The sequence below is a fragment of the Pinus tabuliformis genome, chromosome 9 (assembly GCF_031772625.1).
Source record: "Pinus tabuliformis cultivar Carrire ecotype Pingquan chromosome 9, CPIR1, whole genome shotgun sequence".
Lineage (NCBI taxonomy): Eukaryota > Viridiplantae > Streptophyta > Pinopsida > Pinales > Pinaceae > Pinus > Pinus tabuliformis.
In genome coordinates this window covers 778,433,340-778,456,476 of record NC_142307.1, presented here as the reverse complement: position 1 = coordinate 778,456,476, position 23,137 = coordinate 778,433,340, and the positions used below count along the sequence as shown (strand labels likewise).

At 34.7% G+C, this 23,137-nt stretch overlaps 1 pseudogene; it reads right to left on the bottom strand.

Moving 5' to 3' along the window:
• Positions 1 to 19,063: 19,063 nt before the first annotated feature.
• Positions 19,064 to 21,209, bottom strand: LOC149151039 (putative GTP diphosphokinase RSH2, chloroplastic; annotated as a pseudogene).
• Between the last annotated feature and the right edge of the window lie 1,928 nt (positions 21,210 to 23,137).

Here is a 23,137-nt window from a genome sequence, read left to right as displayed (position 1 = left end):
GGGGTTTTGATGAATGGATGGATCAAGGTTTATTAATGTTTGCATTTGATATCTGCTACTGATGTTGCACTTCTGTACTCTTAGTAGATGTTAGAGCAAGGAAAGATAAATCATTTTTGCTTGAAGCTTATGAGTGGAATGAGTCATAAATGGTACTTTTATCTCTTGACTGTTTCTGCTTATATTCTTAAAGTGATATACAGTTTTTAGTTGTTTATATGTTACTGCATGAATGTGTGAGTTACCATTTGGCACTTTTGTACGGTGGAGTCATTTATTTATGTTTGATAAATGAATAACTCATTATGCGATATGCTGTTCACAACTGTTTTGCCTAACTTTTTATGCAAAGTGGTTTATCTTAATTGATTTCTATTCTTATGATAGCTGAATGATCTTTATTACCAGTTATTGTTTGAAATCTCTTTAGATCGCATAGTAGAAGAAATACACCCCGGGTTAGCTTAGATTAGATGTGTTGTTTCTCATTAGATTACAATAGCATAGAGTTAGTTTAAAAGTTTGAATTAAATTAGCTTTAAGTACTCTTAGATCAGCATCATCCAACTCTACATACACACACACCCTTAAATTGGGAAACTGGTCCCATTATCCCCTGTCGGACCCGCTATACCAAACGGATAAGGAGCTGCCAACCAAGGTCCGGACCGGGTGGGTATCCCCCTTGTTGTCGACCCGATTTTCGGGGCTTCAACATGTTTGGCACTAGAAGGAGGGCCCGAACTATGAATGGCACCTAAATCAAAATCTAAATACCATTCTGAGAGTAAATCACCCTCATCAACTCCCCCGACTTCCCCAGTACGTTTAAATCCAGAGTCAGAAGTCGCTCGAGTATTAATCGCTGCTACATACCCTAATATTTCAGACCAATCTACCATTGAACCCCCTGAAGTTCAAACTCTAATTCGCAAACTCCAGGGATTTTCTATTTCTACACAGAGGTCTGATAAATCTCAAAGTAGCGTGACTTCGCAGTACAATCCTGCTCATCCCCTGACTAGATTAAAGAGTGAAAAATTTGGCATCCAGCCAACTGAATTCCCTCTCCCCACCAGGAAAAGAGCAAGGAAAACACCACAAGAGTCTGACAGTGAGACTCTTTCATCTACATCGTCCATTTCAACTCCCTCACCGCGAAGTCAGCCACCCACATCTTCATTCCAAACCACCCATCCATCTTCCACAACCCCTCTTCTCCATCATCTAAGATCATAATATCTTCATCTTCCCAGCCTCAGGGATCATCCTCTGCACTTTCATTTACTAGCAGCTCAACGATGGCCCAGTCTCCATGGAACAATCCTGGGGCAGTTTTAATGCCTCCACCCCTGAGCCAAATACCGGCCCATCCTGAGAAATGGCTACCCAAATTCAATCCAGAAGCAGGCATGCTAGCTGAAGAGCACATTAACAATTTCATGCTTTCTGTCAATCTCAACGGAGTTACCAACGAGGATGCTGTTGTTCGGCTTTTTCCCTATACAATGCAAGGAACAGTCGGGTCATGGTACTTTTCATTACCCTCTGGTTCTATCACAAGTTGGGACATTTTTCAAAGTCAATTCCTTACCAAGTTTGGTGATGACAAATCAACGGCAACGTTAATCAATGACCTATCCAATCTTAAAGCCGAGGCTAGAGAACCCATCAAAGATTTCAATTTACGGTTCAATAAGATCCTCAACAAAATTCCGACTGCTTCCCAACCCAGCGAAGAAGTACGATGTGAATGGTATATTACGGCCTTACCATCAAACTTAGCAATCTTCGTGGATAGGGCAAATAAAACAACCTTAGTTGAAAACCTGACAGAGGCGATAGCAGTAGAGAAACGCGTAGTAGCCCTGGAAAAGAGATCTGCGATAGAGGAACGCAAATCTAAAAAAGTCACCTTCAAGGAAGATTCCAAGAAGAAACAAACGAAAGACCCTTTCGATTTGGAAGGATTGCAAAAAGTATTAAAGACCATGTCCAATGAGATGATTGACATAAAAAAACAAGTAGCAGAAACTTCTTCAAAAAAGCCCTACAAAGCTTTTAAAAGAGGCCCTTCAATGGATGTGAAACCACCCAACGCTATCCCAAATGTCGAATCCGAAGAAGAGGAAGAAGAAGAGAGTACCACTGAAGGGCAGACCGATGACGAAGAAGTTGTGGAACTACAAGGAATGTGGGATTTCATCCTCCCACAAGAAGAAGATCAAGAAGAATTTCCGGTTAGCACACGAAGCAAAAATCAACTTGATCCTCCCCAAACTACCCCTAAGCAGAAGGGCGCAAGCCCTGCAGCAAAAGATAAAGTCACAACAAAGAAAATGACCACTAAAGCGACTCAATCTAGCCCAGTCGAACCAGATCAAACAACTCCATCAAGAACACTGATAGTGTCGGATGAAATGGAATACAATATTATTGATGACATGAAAAAGACTAGGGCTAATATCACTCTTTATGAATTGATCAAATTGAAACATCAACAGAAGATAATGATGAAAGAATTACATGCCGTGCCTACTACATCTTTGCCTACAGCTGTAGCTTCCCACAACATGGGAAGACCTCCAACCAACACGATCAATAAGATTGATCCAAATGACATCGCCTTGATTGGAGGAAGATCAAGGTCTCACACTCCCCCTTTTATTCTCACTTATGAAATTTTCAATAAAAAAGTGCACAATTGTTTGGTAGATTCTGGTGCTTCAACGAATATTTTACCCAGATCAATATGTGCCAAGTTGAATGTTCAACCACAAAAATCCGCAGTGCGCATAGTTCAGCTTGATCGATCTCAAGTCGAAGTGATTGGTGAACTTAATCAAGTAACCATAAGATTGTCGTCCAACTCGAAGGTATGTCAGGTTATTGACATTCTAGTAGCTGATATCCCAGAATTCTATGGCTTGATTCTTAGCAGGGATTGGTCCGAAAAACTCCACGGATACTTCTCAACCGACTGGTCGCACATGTGGTTACCCTACAATGGTAAACCAAATCAAATAAAGGTTGAACGAGAGTTACACCAGAAGTACATAGTAACAGAATTGGAGGGAGAAAATGAAGCAATAGCATATAACAGCAGTATCATAGGCAATTACTCGGTAGATTCTTTCCTCGGCAATTTCAATGCTCATACATCACCTTACTTAGAAAATTCAGTTTTGTCCCAAGTCGAAAATTTTTCCCAAACTGATAATTCAAAGTGTGTTAATTTTGTAGATAAACCTGTAAATACATCTTTGTTTTGGAAATTATATTTTGATGGCTCTAAATCTAACGAAGGAGCAGGAGCAGGATGCGTTCTGATTAGTCCAGAAGGAAATAAGACCATGCTTACGTGCAGACTTGAATTCGATTGCACAAACAATACAGCGGAATATGAGGCCTTGGTGCAAGGCCTATACAAAGCAATCGGGTTGAACGTCAAGTATCTTCAAGTCTTCGGAGACTCTGAGATTGTCGTCAAACAGGTACGTAACACCATACATTGCCTATCAGGTCATTTGAAACACTATCAATCTTTAGTACAAGATCTGACTGAGCATTTCATAGCATTCAATATTTCATCAATCCCAAGACTCCAAAATGCGAGCGCAGACCTTTTAGCTAACGTAGCCTCTAGACTTATTCCCTCCGAAGATTTTAGTCCAGATAGATTCTCAATAGAATTAATCTTTAGACCGTCCATCCCTGACAACATTACAAATTGGAGAGTATTCAATGATGATCCTAATATTGTAAATTTCCTCACTTCTGAAGGATCCTACTCCAATCAAATAATTGACGAAGACCATCATGATCGACAAATACAACAAGATAGCACTGATAATGCTATACCTAAATCGGTGGTTAAGTTGGAAGACTTATACGATTTGAAAAGTCGGTTTAAAAGGTCTACCAATTCTAAGCTCTACAGTTCAACTCTGAACTACGAATTAGTAAACCTAGGAACCGATGATAAACCACAAAACGTTAATCTAGGCCACGGCCTAGCCCCTGAAGAAAAACTAGTGTATATTCGTCTTTTGAGACAATACAAAAATGTTTTTGCCTGGAATTACGATGAGCTGAAGACATACGACACTTCTATCATTCAACATACTATCCCTATGATTGACAATGAAAAACCTGTCCAACAGAAACTCAGAAAAATCCACCCCAATTTAGAAAATCAGATAAAAACTGAGCTAAATAAGTTATTAAAAGCCAGAATAATTTTCCCCGTCAGACATTCCAAATGGGTCTCCAATATAGTACCCGTTAGAAAGAAAAACGGAGATATTAGAATCTGCATCGATTTTCGGAATCTCAACAAAGCCTGTCAAAAAGACAATTTTCCCCTCCCACCTATGGAGTAGATATTACAGGCAGTAGCAGGCTCAGAACTAATGTCTTTTTTGGATGGATTTTCAGGATACAATCAAGTGCTGGTACATCCCGATGATCAGTTAAAAACCACATTCCGAACTAAATGGGGCACATACGCATATCGGAAGATGCCATTTGGTTTGATCAATGCCGGCGCTACATTTCAAAGAGCCATGGACATCGCATTCAAGGGTTTAGTCAATAAATCTGTAGTAATTTATTTGGATGATATAACAATGTACTCCAAGAAGCGAAGCGACCATATCAAAGACTTGAAACAAATCTTTCAACGATGTTTAAGGTATGGGATTTCACTTAACCCAAAGAAATCTTTTTTCGCATTAAGTGAAGGAAAACTTCTAGGATTCATAGTGTCAAAATCTGGTATTCACATTGAGCCTGACAGAATCAAAGAAATTTCTGAAATATCCCTACCTCATAATAAAAAAGCCATGCAATCTTTCCTTGGTCAAATCAATTTTGTGAAGAGATTTGTCCCAGATTTTTCACAAATTGTTTCTCCTTTGCAAACCATGATTAAAAAGAATTCAAATTTTAAATGGGGTCAAGATGAGCATGAAGCATTCAACCTGATCAAACAAGCTATCATTAATGCTCCATCTTTAGCAACCCCGAGTTTTTCAGAATCTTTTATCTTATACACATTTGCCTCAGAGAAATCATATGCTGCGATTCTAACTCAAGCAAATCAAGAGAAAGCGGAAGCTCCAATCGCATTTTTTAGCTCGAATTTACAAGGTGCTAAACTCAACTATTCAGACGTGGAGAAACAGGCATATGCTGTTTTCAAAGCGGTCAAATATTTCAGACCTTTCTTACTTAAAACCCATACTAAGGTCATAGTATCGTTTCCAGCGGTAAGAAATCTTCTAGTACAGAAGGATGTGGGTGAAAAAAGAGCAAATTGGATCACTGCTTTACAAGAATACGACCTTGAGATCAAATCAGCAAGCATCGTAAGAGGTCAAGGCTTCTGCAAAATGTTGGCTGGAGCATCGCAAATTCCTGAAAATTCATCTGAAGAGGTACAAATGTATGAGGTAAGCCTAAACGATGCAGAATCATTATATGCTGACACCATTTATTATCTTAAGAACGGGTATGCTCCATCACACCTGGATCACACTAAGAAAAGAGCTCTGAGATTGAAAGCTAAACAATATCAGCTCATAAATGATGTTCTGTTTAAAAAGAATTACGATTCTGTTCTTCTTAGGTGTCTTGAGAAAACTGAAGCCGAAAAGGTTTTGCAGGAACTCCACGATGGACCAGCAGGCAGACACTATGCTGGAGATGCTACTGCACATAAAATCTTACGTGCAGGATATTATTGGCACACGCTGTTCAAAGACTCACACAGTTACGTAAGGAAATGCCAAGTCTACCAAACTACTGCAGGGAGACAAAAGAAACCGTCCATGCCACTACAGCCGGTAAACATCGAGCAACCATTCAGTCAGTGGGGCTTGGACATAATAGGTGAGATCGTTCCTCACTCTTCTAAGCAGCATAGATACATCCTCACGGCAACAGATTATTTTACTAAATGGGTAGAAGCAGTTCCTCTCAAGACAGCTAATTCTGAAAACATCATTGAATTCATAGATCAATTTATAATCACTAGGTTTGGATTACCAACGGCTTTAATGTTTGATAATGCCTCATACTTTTCTGGGAATGCAATGACTGAGTTTGCACTTAAAAGAGGGTTCAAACTGAAATATTCGGCCAACTACTATCCGCAAGGTAATGGATTGGCTGAGTCAACAAATAAAAACCTAATCAGGATTATTAAAAGAACAGTTGACCAGAACCAGAAGAATTGGCACAAAACTTTGGTAAATGCTTTATGGGCAGATAGAATAACGAAGAAAGCTTCAATCGGCACTTCTCCCTTTAATTTAGTTTATGGGAAGGAAGTGGTTCTCCCAACTCACTTAGTGATCCCCTCCTTGTCTTTAGTACAATACATCGATGAAGTATCTACTTCCTCCTTACAATTAAGACAAATGGAAATAATTAAATTAGAAGAACGACGAGAACAAGCTAAGAAAACCCATGCTCATCACCAAGCGCTAATAAAATCCTCTTTTGATTCAAGCATAATGACCAGAAATTTTTTTCAGATGGGAGATCTAGTTTTGAAATGGGATAAGGCTCATGAAGAAAAGGGAAAACATACAAAATTTCAGAAGTTGTGGCTTGGTCCTTTTCAGATTGTAGAAGTCATAGGCCCATCAACGTTTGTGTTGCAGGATTTAGCAGGTAGAAGGGATTCTTTGCCTGTTAATGGACAGATCCTTAAAATATATTTTCCATAGAAGATTATTCTTCTATTTTGTAGGATAGTTTTAGTTTTTCTTTTCTTTCTTATAAATAAAACCAGTTGTAGATGGTTACTACAGGGGTTCATGAAAAAGACACCAATTCTCTATCAGATTTTGATTTTTTTTTTGCTTGTACAAATAGTAAAATTTTTCGAAAAATCTGATCTTTATTATTGACAGATAGAGTTAAAAACTTTAGCCTAGATATGATACTAGTTTCAACTTCAAAAAATTTGATGAAAGCAACCTTTGGCAAAAAATTGTTTTATATCAGCACAATGAAAGGTATCAATAATAAAATAAAGATTCTCTGTAAAACTGCTGTTTTCAAACTCTATTATTGTCGTCCAGAGCTTTCTTAAGGAAAAACAATGATTTCCTCCCTGTTAAAGAAAATCGCAGCATTCAGAGGAACAATCCGAGAAAACACTATATCTCAAAGAATAAGAGGTCTCATCACGAGCCGGCTTATCATGATCACAGATATTATAACTTGCTGACTTTGCCAATATTGTCCACCAAAACAGGGCAACGACTCAAGATTGTTGCAATCAAAAGACAAGGGGTCTCATCACGAGCCAGCTTGTTCAGCAAAAGTGTAAATCAAGTGAATGACTGTGTCATAATTTGGCCACCAAACCAAGACATTGTTCTTTAGAGAATAAAAAAGGAAAAAAGTGTCAAAATGGATTTTTCTCTGAAAAGTTGTAAATAGCCTTAAGCAGGATAAAAGATCATTGCTGGGTAACAGGTAACCCTGTCGAGGCTATGGACGCCTGCTGGCAGCAGAGGCTCTACCTACGACAAATGAGCATATTTTAAAAGCCAGCACACAGAGAAGACCTTATTTTATCTTTAAAAGACCAAGTAATGGCTAATGTAAATACAAGGACAAAGCCTGAGGAAGCAAACAATTGGAATAGAAAAAGGTTGAAACAAAATATCATTGATAGGATAAGGCATAATGTACTCTATCTGTCCATAACAAAATTCAGACTTATGAAAATTTTTCTGCTTTGGAAGTTAAAATTCAATAGAAAAGCAGAGATAACTGGTTCTTCCTAGTGAATCGCCATTGTTGTGGCCACCAACAACCCCCCTCTTTGTTTGGTATTAGCAATAACACCAAGTAAATGGGGACCCTTAATAAAAAATCCAAAAAAACATTTTATGAAAATTTTTGTATTCAACTCCTTAAAACTGTATCGCATCGCGAGAAGAGAATAAAACATTTTCTTATGAGCATAATAAACTGCGAAGAAGTGACGCAAAATTCATTGCATCGCATACATTATGAAGCGCTCTTAAATGAAAAATCTTAAGAAATCTCCAACGGCCGATATGCGACGTCGCATATCGCAACATCGCGTAAGCAGCACATAATGATTGAATGACTAAGCGCGATCTGCGATGCCCCGATGCTGCGATGAATGTGATTTGCGATAAATGTGATCATGAATTTCTGCGATGACACATCTTGACGACGCGATCCGCGATGCTGCAATGCGAGTCGCAGAAATCACCCATCGCAAATTTTCCTCGGCGCAGTATTCAAGGAAAGCTGTCTGTAAACCAAAATTGGGTGCGCACCTTAAAAGAAATTAATGAATGTACGCCAAAGTATTCAAGAAGGACAGTTTTGTGTTTTTCGAAGAGTCAGTTCGCTATGGGTGTCATGATTTTATACATTCATAAGAGCTTAAAGCTTTCATGTCAATCTTTATTATCATTACTCTTTTCCTTTGCGTAAGACAGGAAATAACATGAAGCAATGTGCAGGAAACATCTAAGGAAAGGGGAAAGCGTCAACGCTCGGAGAACAGAGAAGAGATGCCTTCATAAACTGATGCCGCATGCAACAGGACCACAGATTCCAGAGTATCACTCAACAGATGCTGATGTCAATAGGCCATCCAACGCTCAGAGTCAAAAGCGCACAAAAGCAGCATGTTTACAAAAGATCCTGAAGCTTATGCCCAGTAAAGGAAAAAAAGGCGCTAAAGAAGGAAAACACACCAGAAAATCCTGGAACAAAGAACGGAGGCAGTTTTCGATGCGTGCATCGCTAAGAAAATTGTTCAGAGAGCAAAGTCCCTAACTTGTTCAGTCATTCGCAAGGCCGGAAACCGAAATAGCAAAAGCAGAATCAGTTTGAGAGAAATTTGGGTTATTACCAAGTATACACGCAGTGAATACACCCAGCCAGAGGAAGATTCTCGAAAATATCTTCTAGTTTACCAGAAAGTGGTGCCAGCGCGTGTTATTTCTATTTTTGTAGCTCAAACGAAACCAGAAGGCGACCAACCAACTCTTCCCAGGCGAATGTTGCATGCTTGCAACACTAAGGAGCAAATACAGAAATGGTTAGGAATTAGATTCATTTTTTAGAAATAGTTTTGCTTTAGCAGAAGGGCGGTCATTTAAAACCGTATCCTAAATTTATGTAATTAAGTTAATTAGTTAGCAGTATTTAAACCCTTCTTAGGAATTTGGAGAAGGGTCCAGAAATTTGTCAAAAAACTTGTCCTCAGAACATGCACTTTTGCACCCTCAGAGGGGGTTTTGATGAATGGATGGATCAAGGTTTATTAATGTTTGCATTTGATATCTGCTACTGATGTTGCACTTCTGTACTCTTAGTAGATGTTAGAGCAAGGAAAGATAAATCATTGTTGCTTGAAGCTTATCAGTGGAACGAGTCATAAATGGTACTTTTATCTCTTGACCGTTTCTGCTTATATTCTTAAAGTGATATATAGTTTTTAGTTGTTTATATGTTACTGCATGAATGTGTGAGTTACCATTTGGCACTTTTGTATGGTGGAGTCATTTATTTATGTTTGATATATGAATAACTCATTATGTGATATGCTGTTCACAACTGTTTTGCCTAACTTTTTATGCAAAGTGGTTTATCTTAATTGATTTCTATTCTTATGATAGCTGAATGATCTTTATTACTAGTTATTGTTTGAAATCTCTTTAGATCGCATAGTAGAAGAAATACACCCCGGGTTAGCTTAGATTAGATGTGTTGTTTCTCATTAGATTACAATAGCATAGAGTTACTTTAAAAGTTTGAATTAAATTAGCTTTAAGTACTCTTAGATCAACATCATCCAACTCTGCACACACACACACCCTTAAATTTGGAAACTAGTCCCATTATCCCCAGTCGGACCTGCTATGCCAAACGGATAAGGAGCTGCCAACCAAGGTCCGGACTGGGTGGGTATCCCCCTTGTTGTCGACCCGATTTTTGGGGCTTCAACATATCCCTGTGATGGAATTTTCATCTATTAAATGTTTGTCCAACCTGCACCACATATTACAGTTTTTAGTTAATATCAAACATGTTAATTACTATCCCATATATTTTAAGAAAGGAGTGTTATTTTGGGTCCAATTTAATCCTAGAGTAGAATTTTTATCTTTTAATTTTAAAAATACATTTACAATCTATTACAGTTTTAGTTATTATCAAACATGTTAATTAGTATCCCATAAAGAATGCTATTTTGGGTCCAATTTAAAAATACATTTACAATCCAACCTACACCCCATATTATAGTGTTAGTTATTAGTATCCCATATATTTTAAGCCAGGAATGTTATTTTGGGTCCAATTTATTCCTAGAGTAGATTTGTTTATGCACAACCTATTGAAAAATTCAAGATGATTGTTAAACAAATATTTGCTCTAAGTTGTGCACATTTCAGATTTCCACTAGAGAAATCCCAGAAGAAGGGAGACTTGATTGTTATGTAGAAGCCTGAGTTTACTAAAATAATTAGTTCCACGTTGTTTGAATGTCTATACTAAGAGTGTCGAGAATTGTTCGATCCAAGATGTAGACCATTCCTTTTTCAAATTTTCTTGAATGTTATTTTGGATCCAATTTAATCTTAGAATAGATTTGTTTATGCACAACCAATTGAAAAATTCGATAACGAAAATGATTTTTAAACAAATATTTGCTTTGATATTCACCTAAGCTCTAAGTTGTGCACATTTCAAATTTCCACTAGAGAAATCCCAGAAGAAGGGAGACTTGATTGTTATGTAGAAGCCTAAATACGTGAATCAATTAATTAAAAATAATACATTATTTAGAAACATGAAATTTTGTACTCTGTAACCCATAAAAATAATAAATTATGTTAAACCATGCAACAAGGTCATGAATGTGATTCCTTCTGTAGGGTTGTAAAAAGAAAAACCTTCGATGTTAAGGAAAACCAGCCATGCCAAAACCACTACGAGTGATGTCTAATGTGCACAAATGTGTATGTGGATTCAGATAAATCTCCCTGCAATTTTTGGAGAAGCCATTCTTCGACGTCGGGATTATGGCAAAGCAAATGAAAAAACCAGAAAAGAGTAATCGCACTGGTGTCCTGCCGGGCTATTATAAAATTCATAACAATGTCTAGGAGATATTTGTGAGAGTATCTCTGAATGACGATAGATCGAGGTTTCTCTCTATAATTAATTTGAGAACTATACCATTTTTCCATAACATATTGCAATTGGTGCTTAATACCAGCTTATTTCAGAGGAAGCAAATTTAAAGTGTTTATCTATTTGCCAAGCAGTAACTTCTGTAATTATCATTCAGTGACAAGCGATTTTGACCTCCAAATAATGGAAGAGCCTGGCCATCTGCATCTTCCATTCTTGTTTGAATAATTAACCGTTTTTTAATTGATGGAATGGGTTTGCATAGAATCAAGGTTCATTTGTCAATAAATTCTGTAGCAATCTTGCTTCAATGGACTATAAGTAATGAGTTTGTATACCATTATAATTTTGTTTATGCATCTCATGTTTTCCAAAATTAATCTATTTAATTAAATAAATAAACTTTCTTTTATGTTTTAGGGTTTGAAATGAGCATGTGAGCTTTTCTTATTTAGAGAAAAAACACAACAACAATTGTTTATGCATCTCATGTTTTCCAAAATTAATCTATTTAATTAAATAAATAAACTTTCTTTTATGTTTTAGGGTTTGAAATGAGCATGTGAGCTTTTCTTATTTAGAGAAAAAAACACAACAACAACAAACTTTTAAGATGCAGTTGCCACTTATATGCATGAAGTGGAGACCCAAACTAATGCACTTTTATAAATTTAAAATAAATGTTAAAAAATATGTAAATTCCTATTTTTAAAATTTAAAATAAATATTGCATTTTTTTAGGTTTAATAGTTTGGTGAATAATTTGTTTCCCTAATTACATTGTTAAATATCTAAATTATTGCTTCTTCTAAAATGTTAAAAAACATGTAAATTCCTATTTTTAAAATTTAACTGTTAAAAAACATGTAAATTCTTATTTTTAAAATTTAAAATAAATTTTAAAAAACATGTAAATTCCTATTTTTAAAATAAAAATAAATATTGCAGAAATCACTATTAGATTAAATTTTTGGTAATTAAATTTTCTTTAAATTTATTATTTAGTTTTAATTTAAATTTATTTATTTATAATTTAACATAATAATCTTCTAAAATTTACATCTTATTGTGAAAATTACATATTACAATATAAATATGTAAATTCCTATTTTTAAAATTAAAATAAATATTGCATAATATAAATATGTAAATTCTTATTTTTAAAATTTAAAATAAATATTGCGTAATTCATTATTAGATTAATTTTTTAGTAATTAAATTTTCTTTAAATTTATTATTTATTTTTAATTTAAATTAATTTATTTATAATTTAACATAATAATCTTTTCAAATTTACATCTTAATATTTTATTATTCATGTCAAAATTACATAATACAATATATAAAAGATCCATGTCAATTAATTATAATTAATTATAAAGTGTTTTGGGAAAGATTATTCATTATATTTAATTTTTTCTTGATCAAACCATGTGTCCTAAACATTTTGTGAATATCATTTGTGGCTTCAAATGAGAGTTTGATATCCCTTGTGGCTTCAAATTAGATATTTAGTCATACTTTTGTTTGGGTTTTATACATTTTATATAGTTGTGATGGAATCTTTATCTTTTAAATGTTTGGCTATTTTAAAAATACAAACCATGTGTCCTAAACATTTTGTGAATATCATTTGTGGCTTCAAATGAGAGTTTGATATCCCTTGTGGCTTCAAATTAGATCTTTAGTCATTATTTTGTTTGGGTTTATACATTTTATATCGCTGTGATGGAATTTTCATCTATTAAATGTTTGTCCAACCTGCACCACATATTACAGTTTTTAGTTAATATCAAACATGTTAATTACTATCCCATATATTTTAAGAAAGGAGTGTTATTTTGGGTCCAATTTAATCCTAGAGTAGAATTTTTATCTTTTAAATGTTTAGCTATTTTAAAAATACATTTACAATCCAACCTGCACCACATATTACAGTTTTAGTTATTATCAAACATGTTAATTAGTATCCCATAAGGAATGCTATTTTGGGTCCAATTTAATCCTGGAGTAGAATTTTATCTTTTAAATATTTAACTATTTTAAAAATACATTTACAATTCAACCTTTTATCTTTTAAATGTTTAGCTATTTTAAAAATACATTTACAGTAGAATTTTTATCTTTTAAATATTTAACTATTTTAAAAATACATTTACAATCCAACCTGCACCCCATATTACAGTTTTAGTTATTAGTATCCCATATATTTTAAGCCAGGAATGTTATTTTGTGTCCAATTTATTCCTAGAGTAAATTTGTTTATGCACAACCTATTGAAAAATTCGATATCGAATATTACAGTTTTAGTTAATATCAAACATGTTAATTAGTATCCCATATATTTTAAGAAAGGAATGTTATTTTGGGTCCAATTTAATCCTAGAGTAGATTTGTTTATGCACAACCTATTGAAAAATTCGATAACGAAGATGATTGTTAAACAAATATTTTCTCTGATATTCACCTGAGCTCTAAGTTGTGCACATTTCAGATTTCCACTAGAGAAATCCCAGAAGAAGGGAGACTTGATTGTTATGTAGAAGCCTAAGTTTACTAAAATAATCAGTTCCACGTTGTTTGAATGTCTATACTAAGAGTGTCGAGAATTGTTCGATCCAAGATGTAGACCATTCCTTTTTCAAATTTTCTTGAATGTTATTTTGGATCCAATTTGATCTTATAGTAGATTTGTTTATGCACAACCAATTGAAAAATTCGATAACGAAAATGATTGTTAAACAAATATTTGCTTTGATATTCACCTAAGCTCTAAGTTGTGCACATTTCAGATTTCCACTAGAGAAATTCCAGAAGAAGGGAGACTTGATTGTTATGTAGAAGCCTAAATACGTGAATCAATTAATTAAAAATAATAGATTATTTAGAAACATGAAATTTTGTACTCTGTAACCCATAAAAATAATAAATTATGTTAAACCATGGAACAAGGTCATGAATGTGATTTCTTCTGTAGGGTTGTAAAAAGAAAAAATTAGTTAAAAATAATAGATTATTTAGAAACATGAAATTTTGTACTCTGTAACCCATAAAAATAATAAATTATGTTAAACCATGGAACAAGGTCATGAATGTGATTCCTTCTGTAGGGTTGTAAAAAGAAAAAACTTCGATGTTAAGGAAAACCAGCCATGCCAAAACCACTACGAGTGATGTCTAATGTGCACAAATGTGTATGTGGATTCAGATAAATCTCCCTGCAATTTTTGGAGAAGCCTTTCTTCGACGTCTGGATTATGGCAAAGCAAATGAAAAAACCAAAAAAGAGTAATCGCACTGGTGTCCCGCCGGGCTATTATAAAATTCATAACAATGTCTAGGAGATATTTGTCAGAGTATTTCTCTGAATGACAGTAGATCGAGCTTTCTCTGTATATACTTTTCACAGACATGGTTATTTCAGACAGAAATTTCATGCCTTTTGCTCTGAATGACATTGTAGACAAAATCATCCACAATTTAAATGCTTTCCTTGATGGTGACCTCGGATCCAATACTGAAGTGTCTTTTTATAACAAGGTCAAAATGACGTCCGAAGAGCATAGTATTCGTAGTTTCCTCGGGTCCAGCGTTAATATTTGACAAGTTGTTCGCCCCTATTCCAAACCCCAATTTGCATATTTCATGCATTTTTTATCGTAAACAAACCCTGCAATTGGAGAAAATAGAAGAATGGCTCTTTCTTGTCGAGCTAAGCAGAATAATTGGTCTTCGTCAGAAGTAAGTCGGAAGGAAGCAGTAAAGATCGAAGCAGGAGATGCTTCTTGGTTTGCCATAAACAAACGCTGATAGACGATGTAGTTATTAATTGTAACTTACTTAATACCGGTCCGAAAAGATCGAAGCAGGAGATGCTTCTTGGTTTGCGGTAAACAAATGGTGATGGACAATGTCGTTTTGATCGTCTAACATGAAAATCAAGGGCAGAAGTTTGTACACGTGTGATGAGAGGAGAGTTGTTTCCAGAGGGATTGTAACTTACTTAATACCGGTCAGATTACCGCTCTTTAATCGGATGGTCAATGTTATTTTGATCGTCTAACATGAAAATCAAGGGCAAAAGTCTGTACACGTGTGATGGGAGGAGAGTTGTTTCCAGAGGGAACGCCTTACGACGTAATTAAGTGAAAGTATAAATAATTTCAACCACATAAATTATATTATATAAAATGTCAAGTGTTGAGAATGCAACAAGATGATGGAGCTTAGTGGAAAGAAGTCGCCTTCACTAAGTGGGCCCACAGGCTATTTTTGGCGCAAAGTCTATTTTTAGACTATGTCTATTTTTAGACATATGGATCATGGCCTATGAGTTGCAGGATGCTATTTGTGGATGATTGGTCCTGTTGGTAAAAATAGATGGACTTCTATTTTTAGACATATGGGTGGTTTCTATTTTTAGACTGCCAAGCTAAAAATAGAACAGTTGAATATTATTAGCTCATAACAATATTTGGACTATAAACATTATCTTATCCTCTTGAAGCACTTCAGTTTGAGCTACAGATGTGGCACATGCAGCTGTCAGAAGGAAATGCACTTTTCTTATGAGTCAGTTGAGCTATTGCATGGTGGACATCAGTTAGAACTCATGCGGTTGAGTTTGGTGGAGTTGATTGAGGAGTTGATGGAGTTGTGTTGAGTTTGACTTGCTTGAACTAGTTGTATTTAGTTTAACTGCAAATACACTAGTGATGAGTGATGTGAATTAATTGTTAAATTAATTCACTAATTATTAACTAATAAAGAAACTAAAGAATACATCAATTAACTCAGTGCATGGACAGTTCAGTGGAGACAGGTGTTAGAGGTTGAGATTGCTATCAGTTGTGACTATAGTTGTGCATGAGATTTTGCACATGCATGGATTGAGTATTGCCAATGAGGATTGCGTGGTTCAGCCAAGGAAAATATGAGTTTGGATCAGCCATACTCATTTATTCTCATGCAGGATTGCGCAGTGGAGGCAGGCAAGCAGTGGAGGAGATTTGAACTTGTGATTGATTCGGATCTGAGCTAGTTTTGTGTGTAACAGGTGGAGATAGTACTGAGTATTTGTGAGGAGTATTGTACTATGTATTGTTACATGTTCTCAATCATTATAATATACAGATAGTGTGGGGTTTTCAGATGTATGCTTTCCCCGGGTTACATACTGTGTTAATGTGCGCATGCAATTGATGTTTCATTGTTTTTAATTCTGCAAAACTGATTATCAACGTAGAGGAGGTTATGTATTGTGCATGTATTCCGCAATAGTGTATAATCGGGATAATCTCTGTGAATAAGTGTCATATTATGAGTTTCCAACTTAATATTGGTTGGACTACAATTGACACACAAAATATTGTTCCATCACTTAGAAACATTATAGATTTGGAGCTATAACAGGCATTCAAGTGAATTCACCAACTTTGAAGACTTGACCATTAGTCTCTATGTGTGCATCATATGCGGGATATTGGCTCTAAGGGTATCACTAGACTGATTATTCTCTCTCTCTCTTTTTTCATTTGTCGCTCCAGTGTTAATGTTCTCCTCTTTCTTCAATTCTTGCGCCTTACCATCAATGCAGAGTTCCTCTTCTGAAAATAAAAGAATATACATCACAAAGTATAAGGCATGAAAGATGATGAACATTGGCATTTAAACTAAAGTAGACTATAAAGGATTTATATGACATATACCTCAACATCAACAATGTCAATGTCATTTTCCCCATAAAAGCAAGAAACTTGAACAAGTTTTCTTCAATTGGGTGATAGTGGCCACTATGTAGCGAGATGACCTAGATAAACAAAGAAAATAAAACCTCAACATGGAAAAGAAAAACTCAGTAACTTCATATTCAACCTTTATGGAAAGCTTCTAGGCACAATCATGCCAACTAAGTTACATGCTAAAAGCTGAGGATGTAGATAACTTGTGAAAAAAATAATTTAAGGTGTAATATCTAATACTTGTCATTTTATTCACAACATTTCATTATCTAGCACATGAAAAGTTTACTTTCATGTTGTAGACAACCTGTGCTTTAGTAAAAACATGAAAGTAAACTTTTCTAATTGACAACATGAAAGTAAACTTTTCTAATAGTCATGAATTTTTTCTAACACAAAACAACTAAAAGGATTTCATTTGATATTGTGTAATACTAATCTCATATTCGATTTTTGTATGTTGTTTAAATGGACATGAAACCAAGTATTTTCAAGTTCATAGTTAAAGGACAAAATAAAAGAAAAGGGAACATTCAAAATACAATCAAACAATAATGAGAGGATATAATGAAATGGACATTGTAATTATAAAAAAAATGTTTACTTGTCCACCAATGTCTTGTCTAGCATTCCTAAAACATTTTCATGCCAAAAATAACCATGAGGTGAAATAATCACGACATTAAAAACCATAGGAATCCCCACTAGAAAAATTTCCAAAGTCAATGGCTTAGGTTCCTGAAAGATCTTGAACAACAAATGAATCATATACAAGTCATGCTCTACATTGTCTCCCCGTCCTTTTTACAATCCCATTTCCTGTAACCTACCCACACCAGAGTCAAGTAGCAATCAAATGAAGGCATTGACATTTTTTTTTTATCTTTTATATCTATAAACTTCGAATTTGATTTGTTTCAGGAACATATCAATTCATGTTTAACGTATTATGTCATGAGAAGAAATGAATCAAGTAGGAAATAAGAAAAATCAACCTCAATGCGGTCTTCAAACAATTCCTATAATATGAATATTTTTCTTGTTGTGGTATCTTGGGTAGAAAAAAAAAATTATCTAAAAAAGAAAAATCCATATATTACTTGTGTTCAAACTCTATATATGGTGTATTCTTAGGAAAATTTTTAAGATGTTATTCTACCTTTACCGAAGCAGATTGTAGCTTGGTTAAACTTTGTATCCTTTCATTCAACATCAATTTATGCAAGATAAATGTCACACATTATTCTTTCCCATTTCTCAACATGCTACAGATGATAAATTGAAAGTCACATAAAACCAAAAGCAAACCCTTTTATAACCAAATAAAACAAACAAGCAGTACCTCTAATAAAACTTCACACCTACAAAATCACTCTGCCATGTGCTTAGGCTAAAGGTGAGATTACTTGAATCATCTTTAGGTCATACTTAATGGGATATGTGTATATTTATAGTGATGTCAATTTGGTGTTAAAATAAATATATAAATACAGGTTCTTATCATTAAAATCAAGTATAATTCATAAAAAATAACGTCAATGCAAGGTAGTGGAGAGACAAACATCTTCATAATTAGTGTTCTCTATTTTAGTTTGATTTGAGTTGAGTTTGTATTTGAAAATATATTTTTCTCTAAAGAAGTGAAATAGAAAGATGAGAATTGAAATAACTCAGACAATCCCAAACCTTCCTCTCGTGGTTATCCATACCTATCTCCTAGCCTTGTTAGAATAATTTTCTTTAAATTATTCAAATATTAGAACAAATTTTCTACAAAAAAAATTGTTATTATCATGATATTAATTATAAGCTCCACAAATAAAGTTATCAATTGGCTTTATCTTTGGTGATTTGGGAGGAATGATTGTTATCCTTCCCACCCACTTTCAATTTCCATAAGTGACACGTTGAGCTCAGAACAAGTATATTGGTGTAATGACATTGAACCTTGTTGTTGTTTGACATTCAACAAGGTAAATCTTTTGGTCTCCATTCTTTCTAATTCACTTCAAAAATAATTGGCCAGTTTCTACGTAAGTGATGTCACAAGTAGAACTTGTGAATTCTTTCCTAGCATATGGCCTATTTCATCCTAGCATTCATCTGCCTTACCAAAACATTCAACTTATTTCTTTCCTGTATTCAGTAAAAAAAAATTGTGGTATTGACAGAGTTAATTCAGCTAAATCACCCATTTTCAGCTTCTGACAAGGATCACTAATAGTATTGTGATTCACTCTTGACCTCATCTCCTCTTTTATTGGAAAACCATATGATGTAAAAAGTGAACTACCATAAGCTATTTTATCTAGCAAATCCTTCATAGTCGAATTTGGAGTTATTTCTTGAGCATTCATCTATTTAACAGCAATAAGCAATCCTTTATTCATGAAATTGATATGATGGTAGAAATTTCAAACAACATACATAAAAAATTGTGTAAAAGATTAGCAAATGAATTTCAAAACAAGAATATTGCAAAGAAACTAAATCATAATATGGGTTTTTAAGAATACCATACTCACTTTATCATCTTCCAACATAATTACATGGAAACTATTATTTTTTCCACATGGTGGGCTATATAATTTATCCATATGTGGTAAACCATCTTTATGGGAAGGGAAAGGGCAAGGTGGTCTCATGTCTGTCTCCTGGGGAGATAACCCCAATTTAGTGTCCATAATCTCACTGTTCCATGTTAGCACCCATATTTCCCACTCGACCATCTGAACAATGAAGGAAGAGTGTGTTTCTTCACCCTCCTTGTACCTCCAATGTGAAACTACTACAAACTCAACTTGTTGATGAATTTCTTTAGTCCTTATTTGCAGTTCCAGTGGAAGATCATCCTTCCCCCCAAAAAAAAGGAAAATATTGATACCTAAAGCGTTGGGACCACAAAAAGTGTTAGGAGAGTGACCCAAAAATCCCATTGGTTTTTCCTAACCTAATCTATAAATCACATAACTTCAATAGAGTGGAATGATGTATTATTCTTGAATAATTAAAACATACTACTCTAGCTGGTAAACACTAGCACAACCGTTAATTTTTGGGCGCTTAACATAATCCTTTAGCTTCCCAATAATACTTAGCCACAAATGGTAAATAATCCACAGTGTAGCATACCAGCCATCCTTGTCCAAGACAATCAACCAAAGACCACACAGGTCATGGATTTCATCAATTCCCTTCTTATTCCTCACAATGCCCAACAAACTAGAGTGAATCAACAATAGATGTTATAATTAAGTACGTTTGAAGCTTAAAAAGGAAATGGATTCTTACAACACATTCTTCATAAAGAAAAAAGAAATCCTACTTCAACATCTTCCGATGAATGTTGTGCGAGGTATAGGTCTACCACATAAATCATAATAATAAATTTTTTCCTTCTTCAAAGATTTATCCAACTTTTGGATTATAATCATGATAGTTTCTTCCTTAAAGCCTTCAATAAACTTAGGGAAAATCTCTCCATGCTCCCTTGGCTTCAAATATTTTAAGAAAAGGTCTTCTAATTTATCTTTCCAACTTTGAATTCCAAGTTAGTTGGTTAAGGGAGCACAAATATCTAGTTTCTCTTCTACAAATCGTTGTCAATTTGAAAAAGTTAGAACTCCCAAGATTCTAATGTTAAGAAATTTATCTTCCAATTTGACCAAGACTACCCTTACATCCATCGTTGCAAGAAACATTGTGTGGAGATAGTCCTACTTCAACAATTTTACTTGTAGTGATTTTGTCATAGGAAAGCTTGCTGAACAAAATTATTCTAGACACCTGCCAACATGAAGTTGACCATTAATTAAACATGTAAAAATTCAACAACTTAAATGACCACAACAAATGGACCTAACACCAAGAAAGGAAAATAATATATAGGGGCAAGGGACATCTACAAGAGGAAAAAAAATGTTAGTAAAACATTGATACTATACTATCAATGCCTCTCTCGAAAATGAAGAGACCCAAATGACACAACTGACACATTTCATGTAAATGATTAATAGAAAATGAATTTTGTATGAAATGAAACTAGCAATGGATATTTATTGTGACGGTGCATTCCCCTTGTACTGGATCTGCCACTTCATTTCCAAAGATGTCGAACAACTCGTCATAGTCCATGTATGTATCATCAAGTGTATCATGGACAAACCCAACAACTACAACAACCTCACTTGATCCAATGGTTGCAAGAAAAATTGATGTCTCCACACAGTGCCTTAGGTATGGATAACCACAGACAATCCCAAACATTCCTTTCAAAGAAGCAACACAGTTTTGTGGATACAAGGTAGATGGTATTGACAAGCATCTAATACTATCAAATCCATGCTTTCTTGAAAATAATTTGGTGAAAAAGAAGCCGCAAAAAATAAATGTTAATGCTAGTTGGCCCCCAACAACTTGGACTAGAGTTATAACATCTAAAGATGATTCATACACACATTTAGAAAATTCAGGCATAGCTCAAGACAGTGTAAGACTAGATAGAGATTTGTTGCTACAGACAACACTCATATATCTTATCTAGACATTTTGAAGTGGATTGATGAACAACATGTAGCAAAGATGGATTTTATGTCTAACGTGTTTTAGTCATTTTTGTCTACTAATAACTTTTTCATAAGGGGAATTTGCATCTCCTTGCTCAACACTCTTCATAACCACAAGGTTTCTTGTGGACAATGTACTTTAATATTGTGAGAGATATTAAATTTACCATCCCATTTTAATTCTGTAAGAGATAGGAGGATGACTGAGGATTTTTCTGACTGGTGGTTCAGGAGTCTTTTCATGTTTCATCTATTAATCCCTCATTCGCTTGCAATCTTGAAAATATTGTAGCAACATAGGAGGTTAATTTAGGTGAACTTGAGAAGTTAGTCTGAGGAATTTTCATCTTGTGAATTGTACATTCAGGGTTGGTCACACAAGATTTCTCTTTTAAGCAATGGAGTTACTCTTCTATGTTGAATGTTTAATCAATTAGATAAATTTCTTTCTTGTTAGTGTTTCTTTGTGGAAATCTTCTTAATCAACAGGTTTGGGATTAACTAATATATTTTTTAGATTTTCTTCTCCTCTTTCTCCATTCACCCAATTTAATAAGGCACCAATGAATGTTTTACTTAAAACCATAAAAATCTTAGTTCTAATTTTTAGCATGCACTAGTCCAAAGTGAGAGGAAAGATAGTTGAGTTGAAATTTGGCTAGTTTATTGCTGCTACACCCAAGATATCCTCGGTGTTTCTATGTTAGATTATTGATGACCTGTTATCCACTATTTTGCATAAGGATAGCACATGTGATTTTTCATCATTTAGCCAAGTAGCATAGTGATTCTAGCGTTCCAATAGTTGGGAATATGAAAAGATCTATTGGGAAAGGAAAATTTTGTGCAAAAGTTTCGAGGCATCATGCCAAAGAAAATGATATACTCAGATGAATATTGAATCTTTTAAACCCATAGAAAACCATCATCTATGGAATCTATGGCACCAAAGAAAGTTATAAGAAGGAAAATTTAAGTACATATCTGCTTGACATATAAATTGTGATGTGTACAGGAATGAAGTGGGCAGTAGTATGAAGTATAATTGTAGAAGTTGAACAAAATATTTCAAAATGGTTTTCCTCAAGTTCATTCCCATCATGGTGGCACTGATTGGACAATTGAGGATGCAAAGGACAAAATCAACAAACTATTGGAGGAATATGAGATAGGGACAGATATTGGAGAAGCATGCCAATGTATATGGGACCATAATATGCCATTCTTCCACCACGAGGTTGTGAAAAAATCTTTGGTTATGGAAGTGGAGAAAAAAATTGATAGGTTGTTGAATTTATTGCAGGAATGTTCAAGTGAAGGTTTTATTGCAATAAATCAGATGATGAAAGGTTTCACAAGGGTAGCTTGATGACTTGGCCTTGGATATTCCCAAAGCTAGGGAAAGGTTTGCAAGTTATGTTGAACATGCAAAAGTGAATGGTTGGCTTGTGCCATCTTTCACCTATGACACAAAATCTGATCCCACAGAGTCAAATGGGGACATGTCTTCATGAGCTCAGAGATATTTCCATGCCTCTCTCCATATGGCCAGCAAAACTAGTGTCAGTAAATGGCCAAGTATGGTTGTAGGATTCATCTTTGAGGGGATCTTTGGAAAGTTTAGTGAAC